Below are 18,286 nucleotides of genomic sequence, written 5' to 3'. Positions count from 1 at the left end.
ACTTTGAGGACCAGAAATAATTCTTTGATTTTTCTGTCATCCGACTCATCTTTAGTGCAATCAATTCTCAGCTACCTGCTTGTGTGTGCTCTGGCCTGCCTCCCTCGGGTGCTTCCTTTCTTCCTACTCACCCAACTCTCCCTCCCACTTGGGAAAGTCCTTCTGTTGTGTACAGGGGATATTTTTAAAGCCATGTACCGGAACTTCAATGCTGCTGGGAAATTCCTCCAAACGGCTTTATTTGTAAGAGAAGTATGCTGCATGCTGGCTTTTTCAGTATTTTGTTACAGACCGCAGATGGAGGAGTGCCTCCTAGGGTAGGTCACATGGAGCCTCTGGATTATGCATCTATGACCTTTCTCTGTGGGTCCCAGATATCTTATTTCCCTCCTCTCTTCCATCTCTTCCAGCCCACAGCTTCTGCTTCTTTCAAGCACACTGGCTCAAAGGTCCCACTATCTTTGGAGAAAAATGAAACTGAATCCCTTCCTAATACCTACACAGAGGTGAAGTCAGATGTGTTGAAATGTAAAATATAAATTGAGAAATATAATAGGAGAAAATGTAGGAGAGTATCTTTGTTAACTAGGGTGGGAACGATTTATTAAACAGAACATCAAAAGCACAACCATACATTTTTTAAAAGATTAATATGATTACTTTAAAAGTAGGACTTTTGGTTCAATGAAGGGCAAAGATAACAGGCAGATGAGAAAATTGAAAAAGAATTTATCATAGCTAAAATTGACAAGAAACTCTTATACATTATTGAGGAAAATACATTGTATAAAAAATTCTTACGCATCGACAAGGAAAAGACAGAAACTCTAGAAGCACAGACAGTGGGTAGGAACAGGCAATCTACAGAGGAGTACACTGAAAAGACCCACAAGCATTGAAGAGATGTTAAAAATATCTGCTCATAGACAAACGCAAATGCAAATAATTATGATATATCACTTGACTGGAAAAAAAAATAGAAAGCAAGACCATTTCAAGAGCTGGCAAACATATGGGGATGGAAAACTCTCAGGTGTTCTGCTGTTGCTGCTGAGGAGCCATCTGGGGGAGTAATCTGGCAGTAATTAGTCAAACTAAGTATATATAATTGTACAATCCAGCAATTCTATCCCAGATGTGTACACCAGATAAATTCTCACTCAGATCCAGAGAGGGCCACGTGCAAGGTTGTGAACTGCAATTTAATTTCTGGTGGCAAGGAGCAGGAGGCACCCTGGCTGTCCCTCGCTGAGAAAGCAGGTGGATACAAAGTGATGGATGTGACCACCCTGCAGTTAGAGACCGTGAATTAGATGTCTATGTAACAACATGGAGGGACCATACAACATAGTGGAGGTGGAAGAAGAAAGAGAATTAGTTATAATCCAGTGTCATTGCTGTAAATCTGAAATACACATACACGCACAAAACATCATCATATCCATTTTGTACATAAAAATATACACATTAAACACATTGATTTAGAATGATGGTGGAGAGGAGCAATGAAAGACAGAAATGGGGATTAAGAGGAAGAAATAAGCACAGTAGAGGAACCTCCAGGGACCCTGATGACATTGTGCCATGAACCAACGAGTGTTATTAACTCAAGTCTCTGTTCCTGAGAGCCACAGTAAACAAAACAAAACAAAACCAATGTACTCCATTGAAACTTTCAAGCTTCCTCCAAAGGGCCCTGTCAAACTGGGGACATCGTACCTGCCTTCAGTTATCCCCTCTTAGGTCCTGAAAAACGCTAAACCTGGCCTAGACTGCTGAAAGAGTTGATGACATTTCTGTGTTTCCTGTCTGTCCTGTTGGGGTATTATCCAGAATACTGTGATTCAATATGTTATATTAACCTCTGTATGGTATACATCTCTTGCCACCTACTTATATTTAGGGTTCATGATTCTAAGACCCACAGATGTGGGTGTCCATGACAAAATTCTGATCTTAGATGATACTTTTTGCTATTCTCCCTTTTTCTAATAGCAAATAATTTTCGTGATAGTAAACAGCAAATCAAATAGCAAAACTTAAATGCCCATCAGTAGAGACTGGTTAAATAATTATGATACATCCTTACAATAGACTATGTAGTCACTAAAAGAAATGAAGAAGGTTTTAAGTCACCAATATGGAATTAACTTCTAGACATAGAAGTAAGTGGAAAAAAAAGCGTCGAAAATCATGTGGATAATATGCTACAATTTAAAAGCTTGTATATCTCAAACATCTCTGAAAGAATATATAAGAAACTAATATTGGTTGCCTTAAAGAAACAGACCCAAGTGACTCTGGACAGAGATAGAAGGAGATTTTCTGTATGTTTATACCTTTTGAATTTTTGGATTATGTGACTGCATTCACTATTTTAAATTAATATTTAAAAATCAATAAATTTGGGAAAGGGGTTAGGGAGATGTTGGTCAAAAAAAAAAAGATGAAAGAGGAGGAACAAATTAAAAATATAAAATAAAATCTACCAATACAATTTATAAATTCATAATAGTCAAGGATTAAAAGTTTTCAGAATATTATATCATATATATGTAGATAGAGAATAAACAAACAGATTAAAATGATAGTAACTATGCCCACTATTGGTAGGTATAAAGTGAGACTGAATTTTAGCAACTTAATTTAAAAATTTAAATTTAAAAAATTAATTTAAAATTAAATAATTTTAAATTTAAAAAGGTTTAGAGTAGGTTTAAAAGTGGTTCTGAATTTTAAAAATAACCGGGTATGTCAGAACTTATACACCAAGTAAAGAATAACCCCTTTAGGGTCACGTTAAGGAGTAATACACTTACTTAAATGTAGCTGCTATCGCTGAACCTGTTCTGGATTTCTCTAACATAGGGTTCTAAAATTTGGGGTCCATGGAGTCTGTGGATAAGATTCAGGAGCCTGTAAATTTGGGCAGGAAAAATTATATCTTTCTTTGTACTAACCTCTTTATGAAAGTTAAAGTTTCCTTTAATTATGAGAGCAACAGTAATACCTAAGTTTTTGTTACCAGTGAAAATTCTGAGTCTAATTTAATTCTGTTATTTTCATATCACATTTTAGTTTTTACAGATATCTGTAAATATCTTTCCCAGGTTGATATTAGACATTTTTAGATCTTCTTATTTAATACATTATTAAAGAAGCAAATATGTTACTATGTCACAATTTTTTATATTTTGATAACTGTATTCAGTATAATTGGCTCTTTATACTTCTATATATTTTATTTTATACTTATAAAAACGATGATTCTGAGACAGAGTGCAGGGGCCTTACCAGAGTGCATAAGCTTCCCAAAGCACAGAAAGTTAGACACCTCCACAAATAGATCTAATTTCAGGGCAAGAAAAGCAGTGATGATGCTTTATGACCATATGTTCTTTTTGACAAAAAAGCAGTCTTTAACCATTTTGGCTAATTGCAAAAATGCAATGCGTTCTCAAAGGAAAAAGATACGTCACCACTGAAAATACTTTTGAGAAAATTCCATCGACAAAGAAAATGGTTTTTGTTTATTGGAGACCCAGTCTTTCTCTGTCATCCAGGTTGGAGAGAGTTGGAGTGATCATGGCTTACTGCAGCCTCAAACTCCTGGGCTCAAGTGATTCTCTGGCCTCAGCCTCTGGAGTAACTGAGGCTACATGTATGCACCACAGTCCCTGGCTAATTTTTAATTTTTTTTTTTTTTTTTTGGTAGGGATGATGTCTCTGTTGCCCAGGCTGGTTGCAAACTCCTGGGCTCAAGCGATCCTGCTGCCTTGGCCTCCCAAAGTGCTGGGAATTACAGGTGTGAGCTACAGCTCCTGGCTAAGACGGAGTTTTATATACAGAATTATCAGGACTTCTTTTATATCTCATCCTCAATATGCAAATAACTAATTCATTTAGCAAATACTTATTGAACGTCCATTATGTATGAGGCACTACTGTAAGCACTAGAATGAGTGCAGTGAGTGGGTCAGATATGGTACCTGCCTGGATGGAGTTTATGTTATAATGGAAGCAAGTGGCCTCCAAAAGCTAAGCTATAAAGAAATTTGACTGCATCAGGTATTTATAAGTGTTATGCTGAAAATAATGCAGAGTAATCTAGGGAGTGAGAGGGTGACTAGGGTCACCCATATGGTGGCTAGGTGCCTGGATCTGGCATTGTACTTCTTCCATCCAAATCCTGGCTCCATGCACCTCTGGCTCTATGGCCTTGTCCAGTTGTGCACTCTCTAAATCCCAGTTTTGTTGCCTGTAAAATGGACATATTAACATTACATACTTTGAAGAGGTGTTTTAAAGAAAATGGCTACTCCTAACATCTCCCCAAGAACCAAGCACAGAATTTTGGAAGTTTTAATACATTTTCTTAAAGAAGTCTCTTTCTTGGCATTGTAAAACATTATCTAGATTCAAGTCTGAGTTGTTAAGTTATTTTATCCTAAGGCATCCAATGGCACAGATTGACATTAAAGTGAGAGAAGAACTAGCTTCATCATTGCCCTTGTTCTCTACCATAGCCCATGGAAACACAAGACCTGGCTGACTGAGAAAAGTGAATGAGGGGAATTATGTCAGAAATGACAGAGAAGGATGGGCAGGATTTCTGGCAGGCACAGGTATTTCTAAGTAAGAAATGGTTTGGTTAGGAGAGAATACTCTCAAGAAGGGGACAGATGGTTTCTGCGGCGAAGGGAGTTTCCCTCATTCAGCGTTGAAGGAGAGAATAAAGACCCTGGCCCCTCCAATGAGGATATGGAGTAAACAAGACAATCAAGTCCGTCACTCCTGGAGCCTGCATTCTAGTGTGGAAGACAGATAGCAAATGATACATCAACATTAAGAAATTCATGAGTAAATAAAGATAATTTCAGGCAATAATAATTACTCTGAAGAACACGAAGAGGGGCCTATGATAGAAAAGGGGTGTAAAGGAGTTTGGAGGATTTAAGCTGAGTGAGCAATCTCATCTCTATTTTGATAAGGTCACTTTGGCTTCTGTGTGGATAACACATTGGATGCGGATAAGAACAGGAGCAGGGAGACCTCCAGTAGCAGGAGGCTGCTCTAGGGGTCCTTGCAAGGGATGCTGGCGGCTTCGACCCGAGTGGTGGCATGCAGATGGGAGAGGCAGGTGGACAGATGAGACAGCTGAAACAGGAAAAGCAGGCACAAAGGCAAACACAACACAATGTAACAGAAAGGGAGTTTAGAGCGGAAGGAACACTCCGGAGTCATTCTGGTCCAATTCTGCAGATGAAGAAACCACATCCCAGGAGGCTGAGGCGGCTTGCCCCGCATCTCAGAAGCCGGGTAGTCCCTGAACCTTCTGACCTCACATCCTCTGCCACACCACAGTGGAGAAACCAGAACTGGAGGAGCAGCCAGAATGCAGAGAAGAAAAAAGAGGTGAGGGTGCGAGGAGGAGGAGACCAGAGAGAGAGGGAAAGAGGCAGCGAAGGGGCAAAGAAAATGAAAGAAAATGCAGGTGGAATGAGACAGAAACCACAACAGGTGAAAACAGGGATGGGGGCAGGCAGAGGAGAGGAGTGAGGCGGACCTTGTTGCTGGGATTATTTAGGGCAGATAGTTTCCAGTTGAGGTTCGGTTTCATAGCCCATTGCCTGGCTCCCTGCAGCTGTCAGGGCACCAGAGACAGCAGTTGGAGCAGCTGCCTGCACCACCTGAGCCACAAGGACAACGGCAAGGGAAGTGCAGATGGGCAGGAAGTCCCTCTGGGTCAGAGCCAGGGTAGCCAAGATCACATTGTTCTTGCCCACCGCATGGGATGCTCAGGCTTCCCACAGCAGCCCAGAGATCAGACCCGTCCTTCATCCTTAGCATTGCCACCATCATCACCATCATCGCCATGCTCCCATTTCTCAGGATCATGTGCCAGGGGCTTTGCATGCATTTCCCTCTTTCATCCTCACAGAAGCACTTGAAGAAAGTATAGCTTTCCCCAGTTTACAGATAAAGACACGATGGCTTCATTCATTAACTCACTAACCTCATTTCAGAGCCAGGAAATGGAGAAGGGCCCTGCTGTCGTTTTGTTGTTTTTGTTTTGTCTTGTTTTCTCCTCTTGAAGAGGACACACGGAGCCCTGGGTTGATGTTATAGGAGGTGTTGGTGCCATGCACTGAAGGGATCTGGTGTTTTCCCCTTCCTGCAGCTGGAGGTCACTCAGCCTGGACTGATGAAGCCCGGGAAGCCTGTGCTCTGTCTGGTCCACACAGCCCCCTCAGCCACCCCAGGGAATGCTCAGATCCAGTTGCACAGGCAGCCCACAGAATACAAACAGAACTTTCTTTTAGAATTTTTGCGCTGTTTTATTGTTTCTTACGGACAACTACTGACCTTCTCTTTTTTCCTTCAAGGCCCCTTTCAAATGTCACCTCTTCTATGAAGGTTTTATTTCTTTCCAGGCAAAATAAACCACTCCCTTTTTGGTGCCCTCATAGTTTTAAATTTTGGCCTAAAGTGCTTGTTTGCCTCCACCATCAGAGCATGGGCTTCTTGAGGAAAGGGACTGTGTTTTAATCATTTCTGTATCCTTGGCATCTAGCACAGTGCTTGGCACAGTAAAAGCTGTCAATAAATGTTAGCTGAACTGAAAAGTAAAAAATGGAAAGGGCATTTATTGGGGCCAGTGTAAGTCAACTGTTTCCATCCTTGTTTCTTTAACTCAGAAACTCAAATGAAGAGGCCGGGCGCGGTAGCTCAAGCCTGTAATCCCAGCACTTTGGGAGGCCGAGACGCGCGGATCACGAGGTCAGGAGATTGAGACTATCCTGGCTAATACGGTGAAACCCCGTCTCTACTAAAAAAATACAAAAAAAAAAAAAAAACTAGCCAGGCGAGGTGGCCGGCGCCTGTAGTCCCAGCTACTCGGGAGGCTGAGGCAGGAGAATGGCGTAAACCCTGGAGGCGGAGCTTGCAGTGAGCTGAGATCCGGCCACTGCACTCCAGCCTGGGTGACAGAGCAAGACTCCGTCTCAAAAAAAAAAAAAAAAAAAAAACAAAAAAAAAACCAAAACCTCAAATGAAGAAAGACATTGTCAATCTCATGAGGAGTCCATATTTTTTTCTATTGGTGAGAGATAAAGTAAATAGCATGTGGATTTCCTTTGGAAGAATAACAAATAAAATTCTTTTGTAAGGCTGTGAGTTATAAAATTAACTTTTTAAAATCTCCAAATTGTAATTTTGCAAGGAAGAAATATAAGTAATAAATATGAATATTCTCTTTTATTTCAGACTTTTGCTCCATAGGCAATAGAAATGAGATGGCCAATTACAGTATTGAAGCATAAGCACAGATCTAACTCAGTGAAGAGGCAAATATCATATGGCACATGATATTTTCATATTTTTGTGTGCTACTATGAGTAACACTATTGCAAATCCATTTTATTCATGATTTGGTCTTTGTAGCTCCAATTTCATTATTAACTGAAATTTCATAGCATCATTCTTACTGACATGTACTGAAGATAAAAAATACTCTATATTTTCCTCATCTATCCTTGTCTTTTCCTTTATTAAAAACATAGCAAAATTAAAAAAGAACTAGCAATAAGCATACTGAAATCACAACTCAGACGCATGGCAATATTCTATAACCATGACACCTGTCCGGGCTGCATCCAGCCAAATATGGATCCCAAAAAAAGGAATACTGATATTTATTACTTATATTTTTTCCTTGCAAAGTAACACGTTAGAGATAACAAAAAGTTAATTTTATAACTCATATCCTTATAAAATACTTTTATTTGTTATTCTGCCAGAGGAGATCCATATGCTATTTACTTTATCTCTTGTCAAAAGAAAAAAATATGGACTGCTCACGAAATTGACAATGTCATTCTTCATTTGCATTTCTGAGTTAAGGAATAAGGATGGAAACAGTTGGCTTACACCGGCCCCAACAAATGCCCTTTCCATTTTTTGCATTTCAGTTCATAGTAGGAGCTCACTCAGGACTTAGCTGGCAGAGAGAGGAGAGTCTGAGGCCAATGTGCACTTCCCAGCACAACATCTCACATCCTCCTCGTTTTTTATCACTCAAGATATTGAAAAACTAATATGCAAGGATGCTGTCTTATAGGAGTAATCCTCAATCTTCTCTAATTATATTTAAAATTATGTCATAAACTTCAGAAATTAGCAAGTATTAGTGTATACCTTATCATTAGCATAATCCAAGGTGGCCTCACCTACAAATAGAGTCATAATTATAAAAATTCTATCTTTCAACCTCTTACTTTCTCAAAATGGAATTTGCCCTCACTAAAAGTTATCCTTCAAAGTAGTGCTTCACCTGTGCCCACAAATACCTGTGGCTACTGCACAAATACTGTGTGGCTTCTACCAGGTTTTTCCTCCTGACCTAGCTCTCATATGTTAATATTTGTTATCCCGTCAAACCTTTCTGTTGCTCAGCTTTGCAGCATGGATGGTGCAAAAAAGCAAATGTTGCTCTGTCTGATACTATTCCCAAAGCTGGCAAATTGCAGGATGTCACCATGGGGTAAGCTCCACGAATGAAGGGATTAGGGGTGAAGAGAGAACTGACCTTTCTAACAAAGTTCAGAGTCCTGAGTTACTGAACTTTTCCCTAACTCCATATTAATTTCCTATTGTTGCTATACTGAATTACCAGAAACTTAGTAGTTTAAATCTGCACAATTCATTATCTTACAGTTAAGAGGACAGAAATCCAATCAGGGCCTTATTCAGCTATATAGTCAAGGTGTCAGCGGGGCTGTGGTTTTCCTGAAGGCTCTCAGGGAGAATCCTTTTCCTTTCCTTTTCCAACTTAGAGATCTACCTGCATTCCATTGCTCGTGGTCCCATCTTCCATCTTTAAAGTTGACAATGTTGCAGCTCTCTAACCTTTTTTCCAAGAAATGTATCCCTTTAACTTGCCTGTTTTGCTTCCCTCTTCTACCTCTTCTACATTTTTCTTTTTTCCTGTTTTTTTTTTTTTTTTTTTTTTGTTATTTGTTTTTTTTTATTTGTTTGTTTTCGAGATGGAGTCTCGCTCTGTCACCCAGGCTGGAGTGCAGTGGCGCGATCTCAGCTCACTGCAAACTCCACCTCTCGGGTTCAAGTGATTCTCCTGCTTCAGCCTCCTGAGTAGCTGGGATTACAGGTGAGTGCCACCATGCCTGGCTAATTTTTGTATTTTTAGTGGAGACAGGGTTTCGCCATGTTGACCAGGCTGGTCTTGAACTCCTGATCTCAGGTGATCCGCGGACCTCAGCCCCCCAAAGTGCTGGAATTACAGGCATGAGCCACTGTGCCTGGCCCTCTTTTCCACTTTTAAGGCCCCTAATTAGCAATCTAAATTCCATCTGCAAACTTAATTATCCTTTGCCATGGTTCTGAGGATTAGGACATGAGCATCTTGGGGGAGAATATTATTCTGCTACCAAGAATATATTTTAAAAATCTTTTTATTTCCATAGGTTATTGGGGAGCAGGTGGTGTTTGGTTACATGAGTAAGTTCTTTAGTGGTGATTTCTGAGATTTTGGTGCACACATCACATGAGCTGTATACATTGCATCCTATTTGTAGTCTTTCATCCCTCACCCCCTTCCCACCCTTTCCCCCTGAGTCCCCAAAGTCCATGTCATTCATATGCCTTTGTGTCCTCATAGCTTAGCTCTCATTTATAAGAACACATGATATTTGGTTTTCCATTCCTGAGTTACTTCACTTAGAATAATACTCTCCATTCTTATTCAGGTCACTATGGATGCCATTAATTAATTCCTTTTTATGGCTGAGTAGTATTCCATTGTATATATATACCACAGTTTCTTTATCCACTCATTGATTAATGGGTATTTGGGTTGGTTCCATGATTTTGCAGTTGCAAATTATGCTGCTATAAACATGTGTGTGCAATTATCTTTTTCGTATAATGACTTCTTTTCCTCTGGGTTGATACCCAGTAGTGGGATTGCTGGATCAAATGGTAGCTCTACTTTTAGTTCTTTAAATAATCTCCACACTGTTTTCCATAGTTGTTGTACTAGTTTATATTCCCATCAACAGTGTAAAAATGTTCCCTGTTCATTGCATCCATGCCAGCGTCTACTGTTTTGTGATTTTTTGATTATAGCTATTCTTGCAGAGTAAGGTGGTATTGCACTGTGATTTTGATTTGCATTTCCTTGATCATTAGTGATGCTCAGTGTTTTTTCATATATTCTTTGGCCGTTTGTACATCTTCTTCTGAGAATTGTCTATTCATGTCCTTAGCCCACTTTTTGATGGGATATTTTTTTTCTTACTGATTTGTTTGAGTTTGTTGTAGATTCTGGATATTAGTCCTTAGTCCTTTGTCACATGTATAGATTGTGAAGATTTTTTCCCACTCAGTCATCCGTTTACTTTGCTCTTTCTTTTGCTGTGCAAAAACTCTTGAGTTTAATTAAGTCCCACCTATTTATCTTTGTTTTTACTACATTTGCTTTTGGGTTCTTGGGCATGAAATCCTTGCCTAAGCCAATGTCTAGAAGGGGTTTTCCAATGTTATCTTCTAGAATTTTTACAGTTTCAGGTCTTAGATTTGAGTCCTTAATTCATCTTGAGTTGATTTTTGTATACCGTGAGAGATGAGGATCCAGTTTCATTCTCCTACCTGTGGCTTGCCAATTATCCCAGCACCACTTGTTGACGAGGGTGTCCTTTCCCCACTTCATGTTTTTGTTTTCTCTGTCAAATATCAGTTGGCTGTAAGTATTTGGGTTTATTTCTGGTTCTGTATTCTGTTCCATTAGTCTATGTGCCTATTTTTATACCAGTACCATGCTGTTTTGGTGACTATGTCTTATAGTATAGTTTGAAATCAGGTAATGTGATAGCTCCAGATTTGTTCTTTTTGCTTATCTTGCTTTGGCTATGTGGGCTACTTTTTAGTTCCTTGTGAATTTTAGAATTGTTTTTTTCCTAATTGTGTGAAGAATGATGGTGGTATTTTGATGGGGATTGTGTGAATTTGTAGATCGCTTTTGGCAGTAGGGTCATTTTCACAATATTGATTTGCAGTAGCATCCAAAGATATCAAATACCTAGAAATAAATTAATAAATGCAGTGTAAAAATTCTATGCTGAAAACTACAAAACTGCTGTGGGAAATTAAAGAAGACCTTTGAAAATGTGGAAAATTATATTATATTCATGGATTAGAAGGCTCAATATTGTGAAGACAGCAATATCCCCAAACTGATCAATAGATTCAAAGCAATTCCAATATAAATACCAGCCAGATTTTTATTAGAAATTGACAAGTTAATTCTATAATGTGTGAAGCATTCAAAATAGGACATATTAGTCATTTGTGGCAAATATTCATGCAATTCAGTTGAAAAAATTATTGAACTTCTATATTATTCCAATAGGCATAGTAAAAGAGGAAACAGCAGCATAACGAAGTAGTAAGACAGCCCTGGGTTTAAATCCTAACACTGTTGCCCATGATCTTTACACATCCACCAGACCTTATAGAATTCTTTAGGGGAAGGGTAGGGTAGGGATAAAGGATGGGTAAAATTTGAAATGACATAGAAGAGAGCTTAGATCTAACTCACACACTTCCACCCCTACTCAAACTACTGGATAAAGAAACACTGTTCTAAATAAATTTTTAAAGTGATACTATACTACTAAGTTGGAAGGGACCTTAAATAATATTATATTTACCCAAATCCTAAATAGAGTGAAGTGCTTTGCTCAAGGTTACACAAGTATTATAGTGACTGTTATTTATCACGGTCAGACCAGAGCCCAAGCCCAATAGCCCGAATGTGAATACAAACTCCAGATCTTCTACCAGCCAACTGTGCAGCCTGTAGTTAAATCTCTGAAATCTGGAACTCTTCCTTGAAAACACGGGGAGAAATAACATCTTTTTAAAGGATACTTTATTGAGTAATGAGATAATTTTTAAAGTGTTTAGGAAGGTGCTTGACACATAGCAAGTACTTGCTTTTTTTTTTTTTTCTCTTCCCTTTTTTCTTCTCTGGCTTCTACCCCAGCTGGTCTCTTCTTAAATATGTACTCCAACATGTGCAATGGTTAGACATTTTGTTGCAAGTACAGAATTCTATTCAGGTTAACATCAGCAAAAGAGGGGAGGTCTGTTACAAGGATAGAGGGGTATCAAAGCCAAGAACTCAGCCAGGCTTTAGAAAGTCACCTGAACTAGAAACTATAAAAACAGAAGACTCTATTTCTTTTCTCTGATTGTCTCTCCACATTCATCCTCCAACTCCCACCTCTCTGTCTCTCTGTATCTCTCTCAATCTCTCTTTTCTCTGCTTCTCCATGATTGTGGTAATAGAAGATAGGAATTGCACAATTCTTGATAGATTTCTTCCACTTACCAGCCAAGACTCAGTCACAATATTTTAGTTCCAATACCAAATTCCTGGGAAAGAGAATTTGGTTTTGGTGGTAGGGAGGAGCACGGAGTCACATAATATACAGTAGTTGTCAACACTTAAGCTGAAAAGAGCGGTTATGGGGTTATTGTAAGTTGGGCAGAGAACCCTAAAAGTCGACTACAATATCCTGGCAACTTCTTTGTAGATATCTAAGAGGAATCCTTACCCATAAGTGAAAGGCTTTCAGCTTAATGCAGTTTAAAAAGGGGCCACACCAAGGTGATGAAACCCTGTCTCTACTAAAAATACAAAAATTAGCCGGGTGTGGTGGTGGGTGCCTGTAGTCCCAGCTACTTGGGAGGCTGAGGCAGGAGAATCACTTGAACCCAGGGGGCGGAGGTTGCAGTGAGCCGAGATCTCACCACTGCACTCCAGCCTGGGTGACAGAGCGAGACTCTGTCTCAATAAATAAATAAATAATAAATAAATAAGTAAATAAATAGTGGGGGGCCATAATGGGCAATACCCCATATCTCAGGGTCCTAGTGCATACATTGAACATTTAGATTTTATCCAGTTCCAAAGCTCCCTGTTGATTTTTTAAATGCCCAGAGTCATGGCAATAGAATAAATTTTCTCTAGTCTCCTTTCTTGGCTTAGTCATGACAAGGCTGACATCAGATATTCTTGCCCTTACAACCTGGGCTTATGGAAAAATTGTTCTTAAGAGAATAATCTCATTTCACATAGGCTTGGCTCTAAAATAAGGCGCCCCTTTCATGGTTGCTCTGGAAATCTGCCATGAGATATACTATATCAGGAAATATTGGCTTAATGTTTTTTCTGCTATTCAATAGTTACTCTCAGAGTTATTAGAAACTCTCCAGCTCAGCAGTTTGGTTTTCTGCATGTATACATGATTTTCTTTCTAATGAATGAATTCCATATGAGCTAATTATAGAAAATTAGATTTTTTGCAGGAATTAGCATGGTTCTTTATTAGCAAAACCAATTGCATTTCATTAATTTTCTTCTTAATTAAAACCACTGGTATTCGTGGGAAATTCAATGAATAACATGCTTTTCTAATGAATGTAAGCTTATGCTATGCAAATACCAAAGCCATGCATTACTACAAGTGCTGCCCCAGGTCATCATTGCCAAAAAATAAATAAATAAATAAATAAAAAACAAAACAAAACAAAAAAACTAACACAAGTCCTCTTTACTCTGCTTTGGAGTTTTATTAACCTAAATAGAAAATACTGCTGAGAAGTTGTAAGCTCAAGTCTCAGCTCAGCCATTCTTTTCTATAGGCTGTCTGCATGTTTGGAAGTCTGAATTGGTTGAAGCTGAAGATGATGTGTATCTGAGGCACAGCTCTTCCCTGACTCATGGGCCTTGACACTGCTGTTGAGGTTTGACTCGAATCCCAGAGTTTTGGTGTGGATGAGCAGGGACAAATTGCTGAGCATCAAGAAGAGTAAAATTAAGCAAGTAGAACATATGCCTCTGCTCTGTGCAGTGAAATGAAGAGTCAACTGTTGAACGTGTGTGTGTCTCTCATTTTCCCAAACAGGATTAACCCGCCATAATTTATGAATTCACCTCTTTCTTAGAGGCTTCCTTTCTTTTTTGTTAGATCCTCCTTTGAGAGCATCTAGGGTCCTATCAAAGCGAGAAGTGACTTCAAGCAAATCCACACTAAGACGTGAATTAATAATGGCTACCAAGCACAGAGCTCTTTCCCCTGGCACACTCCTGGGAAACAAGCAGTTACAACACTTGTGGAGAGTAATGTGATAGTATACATTCATTTTTTTTTTTTTGAAGTAGAAACATTTATATTTAGAAATTTAACCTTTAGTAATGTGTCCCACAGGAATGCTTGCCTGAGTGTACCAGGATTTTTATTGTAGCAGTGTTTCTCAAAGGAAAAACAACAACAACCTTAAAAACAAACCTAAGTGTCTATCACTAGGGAAATAGTTAAATAGATTATAGTACATTCATTCATACTATGGGACACTCTGTGGACAATAAAAGGAACAGAGTATACCTGTATGTTAGAACATGGGAAAAATGTTCATACTACCTGATTAAATGAAAACAGCATTTTTCATTTATGATTCAATTTTCATAAAAGAAAACAATACATTTTTATGGACTTATATATGTGTTTTATGCACACAATAAAAGATGCAGATGGGAGGTTGAGGTGGGCAGATCATGAGGTCAGGAGATCGAGACCATCCTGGCTAACATGGTGAAACCTCATCTCTACTGAAAATACAAAAAATTAGCCGGGCATAGTGGTGGGCACCTGTAGTCCCAGCTACTCGGGAGACTGAGGCAGGAGAATGGCCAGAACCCAGGAGGCAGAGTTCGTAGCAGTGAGCCGAGATCGCGCCACTGCACTCCAGCCTGGGCAACAGAGTGAAATTCTATCTCAAAAAAATAAAAGATGCAGATGAATACACAACAAACTGTTAACAGCAGAAGGTGGGTATGGAATGGTGAGTAGGACTTACACATTGGTATTGTTTTAACTTCCTATCATTAGAAGACACCATTTTAAATTAAAAAAATAAAAATAGGTATGGTTGAGTACAGAATTTCAGTTTGCAGTGATGAAAAACTTCTGGAGATGCATGAAGGTGATGGTTGCATAAGAATGTCACTCAACTGTATTCTTAAACATAATTAAAATGGGAAATTTTATGTTATGCATAGTTTACCACAATAAAAAAAAATGGTGACTTTCACAAGGACATTTCCATTACATAAGAAGTGAGCAGTGTGAAGCTTAAAGATTAGTTTGGTAAAGGGGCCTGGGCAGATTGGAAGTCCTTTGAATGCAATACCAATTAATTCGATGTAATAGACCCTCTAGAGTTACAGATGATGTCTTAAACAGCATTTAGGATAAAACAAAGGGCACTTTTGGCTGAGAGCAGCATGGGAGGCCTCCGTTTGGTGAAATGGATATTGAAGGGAGGTTATTTGTGGTCTCTAAAGTCATGCGACCATTGCCCTAGTCCCCATCAGTCATAACTTTTTCTTTTGCCCTCATGAAGCCAAGCCTGCCAAGAAAAATATATTTATGTCTTTATATACAGCTGCCTAAATCCATTTATCAACTATTTAAGAGTCTGTATTACCTTTTTTGGCCATTTACTTGTATGGAATTACAACTTTCAAGCTTACACATACCATATTTGACATAAAAAGTAGTTACTGGTATCTATGAAATAAAAAGAAATAAGAGGCCAAGGGCCACTTAACACTTCCACTACCAAGGAGTATCTTTAAGTAAAGCAATCAATAAGCATTTTTCAAGTGCCTACCATATGAGCCAGGTAGGACACAAAGAAACATAGTAAAGTGCCTAACCTTAAAGGGCTTACTACCTATAAAGGAAATAACCAGTACACAAGGCATTGAATTGAATTGAATTGAATTGAATTGAATTGAATTGAACTGAACTGAACTGGATTGGATTGGATTGGGTTCTTTGCAATTTCATACAGGGAGCATTTAACACCCACTAAAATATCCCACTGTGCAAGGTAGTATGGGTTTGAAGGAGATAATAAAAATACTAATAAAATATGTTCCCTTTCCCACAAAACTCCCAATTTAGGGGACAGCAGGAAGGAACTAACTAAAATGCAAGCCAAAATGTAATCGTGATATAATAAATTATAAACAAATTTGCAAGGAGGACTAGCTTCATTCTCGTCATGTAATGAATGAGCATTTGTAAAGGGGTTGAACATAGGAGCAGACTGAGAGAAGCGAGGGCCATTCAGGTTGAGAGAACAGCATGAGCAAAGGCCTGGAGGAGGGAAAGTGCCCAACTGTTCAGAGAACAGAGAGAGGTTCTTGTCATTTAGAGCGTAGCGTACAGGATGGGGCACAAGACTCGGCATGAGATAAATTAGGGGAGGGAGAGCACGGCCAGAGCCTTGGGGCACTTGCAAGGAATCACAGAGGCACAGAGTCCAAGGGCTGCCGGAATGTTCAACAGCGGCGATTTTGTGCACAGGAAGCCATCCTTCTCATCCAGGTTACTGCACCAGCTTTCCATCGTTCCCTCCATTCTATTTCCACTCAGGCCCTCTCTAATCTGTTCCCACACTGCAATCACAGTGGTCCTTTGGAAACTGCAAATCAGATCAGGTCACTCTTCTGGTTTTCTTCTCTTTTAGAATAAGTTCAGAATGTTAATATGGCTTCTGGTGTTGTGCAGAGCAGGTCTTCCGCACACATCCCCCAACCCCCACCTGACCTTGTACCAGGACACCCCATTTCTCCAATAATGTTCCAGTATAGTTGACCTGCTCCTTCCTGATCCTAGGTTGCTATGGGGTATCTCCTGTGCTAATTGTAATGCTGGAAAATAGTAGGTGGTCAATACACAGCTGTGGAATGCAGTAGGAAAGGTAGGCGTGCATGAAGGAATGAATGGAGTGCCTCTACAAGATTCTTCTCAAGCACCATTGTGCCTTATCATGAAGTGCTTGCAGGAGCCAGAAACTCCCTATTCTGCTTGGAGAGCAAAAGACAAATGGGCACAGATTCTGAGGTAAAGACAAAGGAAGCTGAGGATGTACACATGTTTGCTGACATTTATGACAATGTGCATTTAGTACATTTGGGATTGAGGGGAGTAGAAAAGGCCTGACATGGGGCCCATGGAGAATAAAGCATGCAGAGGAGCTTTGAGGTTTGGTCAGAGAGGATGAGTGGGCAGAAGGTCAGGGCGGTGCTGGGGAAGAGAGAGCAGAGTGCTAGGTAGACTCAGGATGGGTCAGGATGAGCATCATGGAAGGTCGGGGGATTTTAGAGAAAGAACAAGGGTATGGCTGAATTGACCTGCCATGGAGTTCTGAGTGGACAAGAGAATACAGAAAGAGGGATTACACACTGAGGGTGGAGGAAAGGCTGGCTGGAATCCAAAGGAGTGTGAGAGACATGTGTCCATGAGATTGCAGTCACAGAGGCAATTCGGAAAGGTCCAGATCACAGAAGAGAAGACCTGCTCGAGGCAGAGTTGCCCGGTGGCTGGAATAGAGAAGGAGATCATGGGAATCAAGAGCAGGAAATTGTTGGTCCAAGAGCTGACGTCACTAGGGATAATAGCTAACCACTGGACCCTTTTGATGGCATGTATAATTATAATCCCACATGTATTTATTGGTTTACTTGCTATTGTCTATTTTTCAGCATCCCAAACTAAATTATAATCCCCTCAAGGGCAGGGATGAAGTATGTTTCTGTGTGATATCCAGTGTCTGTCATAGTCAGAGATATTCATTAAATATTTGGAGAGCAAATGAATGAATGATTGAATGTGTGACTACAGCACACCGCTTCTCATGAAAATGACTCTGTTTACAGCAATTGTGTAGTACTAGTGGGAAAACACTTGAGATTGGAGAGTAGTGAGGACATAGTTTAACCAAACCGTTAAGCTCCGGATTATATACAATTGTTTGTATGATACTTAAGTTGTTCTCTCCATTCTGAAAGTGTATGTACTTCAAGGGCAAGAGCCAAATCCTATATAATCCTTATATAATACTTCCTTTCTACCCACAGAGCAGTCAGCAGAACTCTAGAAAAATAACAAGCAGATGTATACAGCCTGGAGGGGAAGGTTTTATAGTGAAACAGACTTTTAGAGTAAGAGAAAACTGTCCCATCACTGATCTTCAGTAACTTGTTTCCTCATCTGTAAAGTAGGAATAAAAAACAGGATGCAGCACATAGGATTTATGTAAAGCGTAAGTGAGATAATGCATATACCCATCTGTCAGTGCCAGGTACATAGCACTCCATGTAAGATAGCTAAAGATAAAAATACGATTTTAT

The sequence above is a fragment of the Chlorocebus sabaeus genome, chromosome 23, assembly GCF_047675955.1.
Source record: "Chlorocebus sabaeus isolate Y175 chromosome 23, mChlSab1.0.hap1, whole genome shotgun sequence".
NCBI classification, from domain to species: domain Eukaryota; kingdom Metazoa; phylum Chordata; class Mammalia; order Primates; family Cercopithecidae; genus Chlorocebus; species Chlorocebus sabaeus.
Note: the sequence above shows the minus strand (reverse complement) of the source record.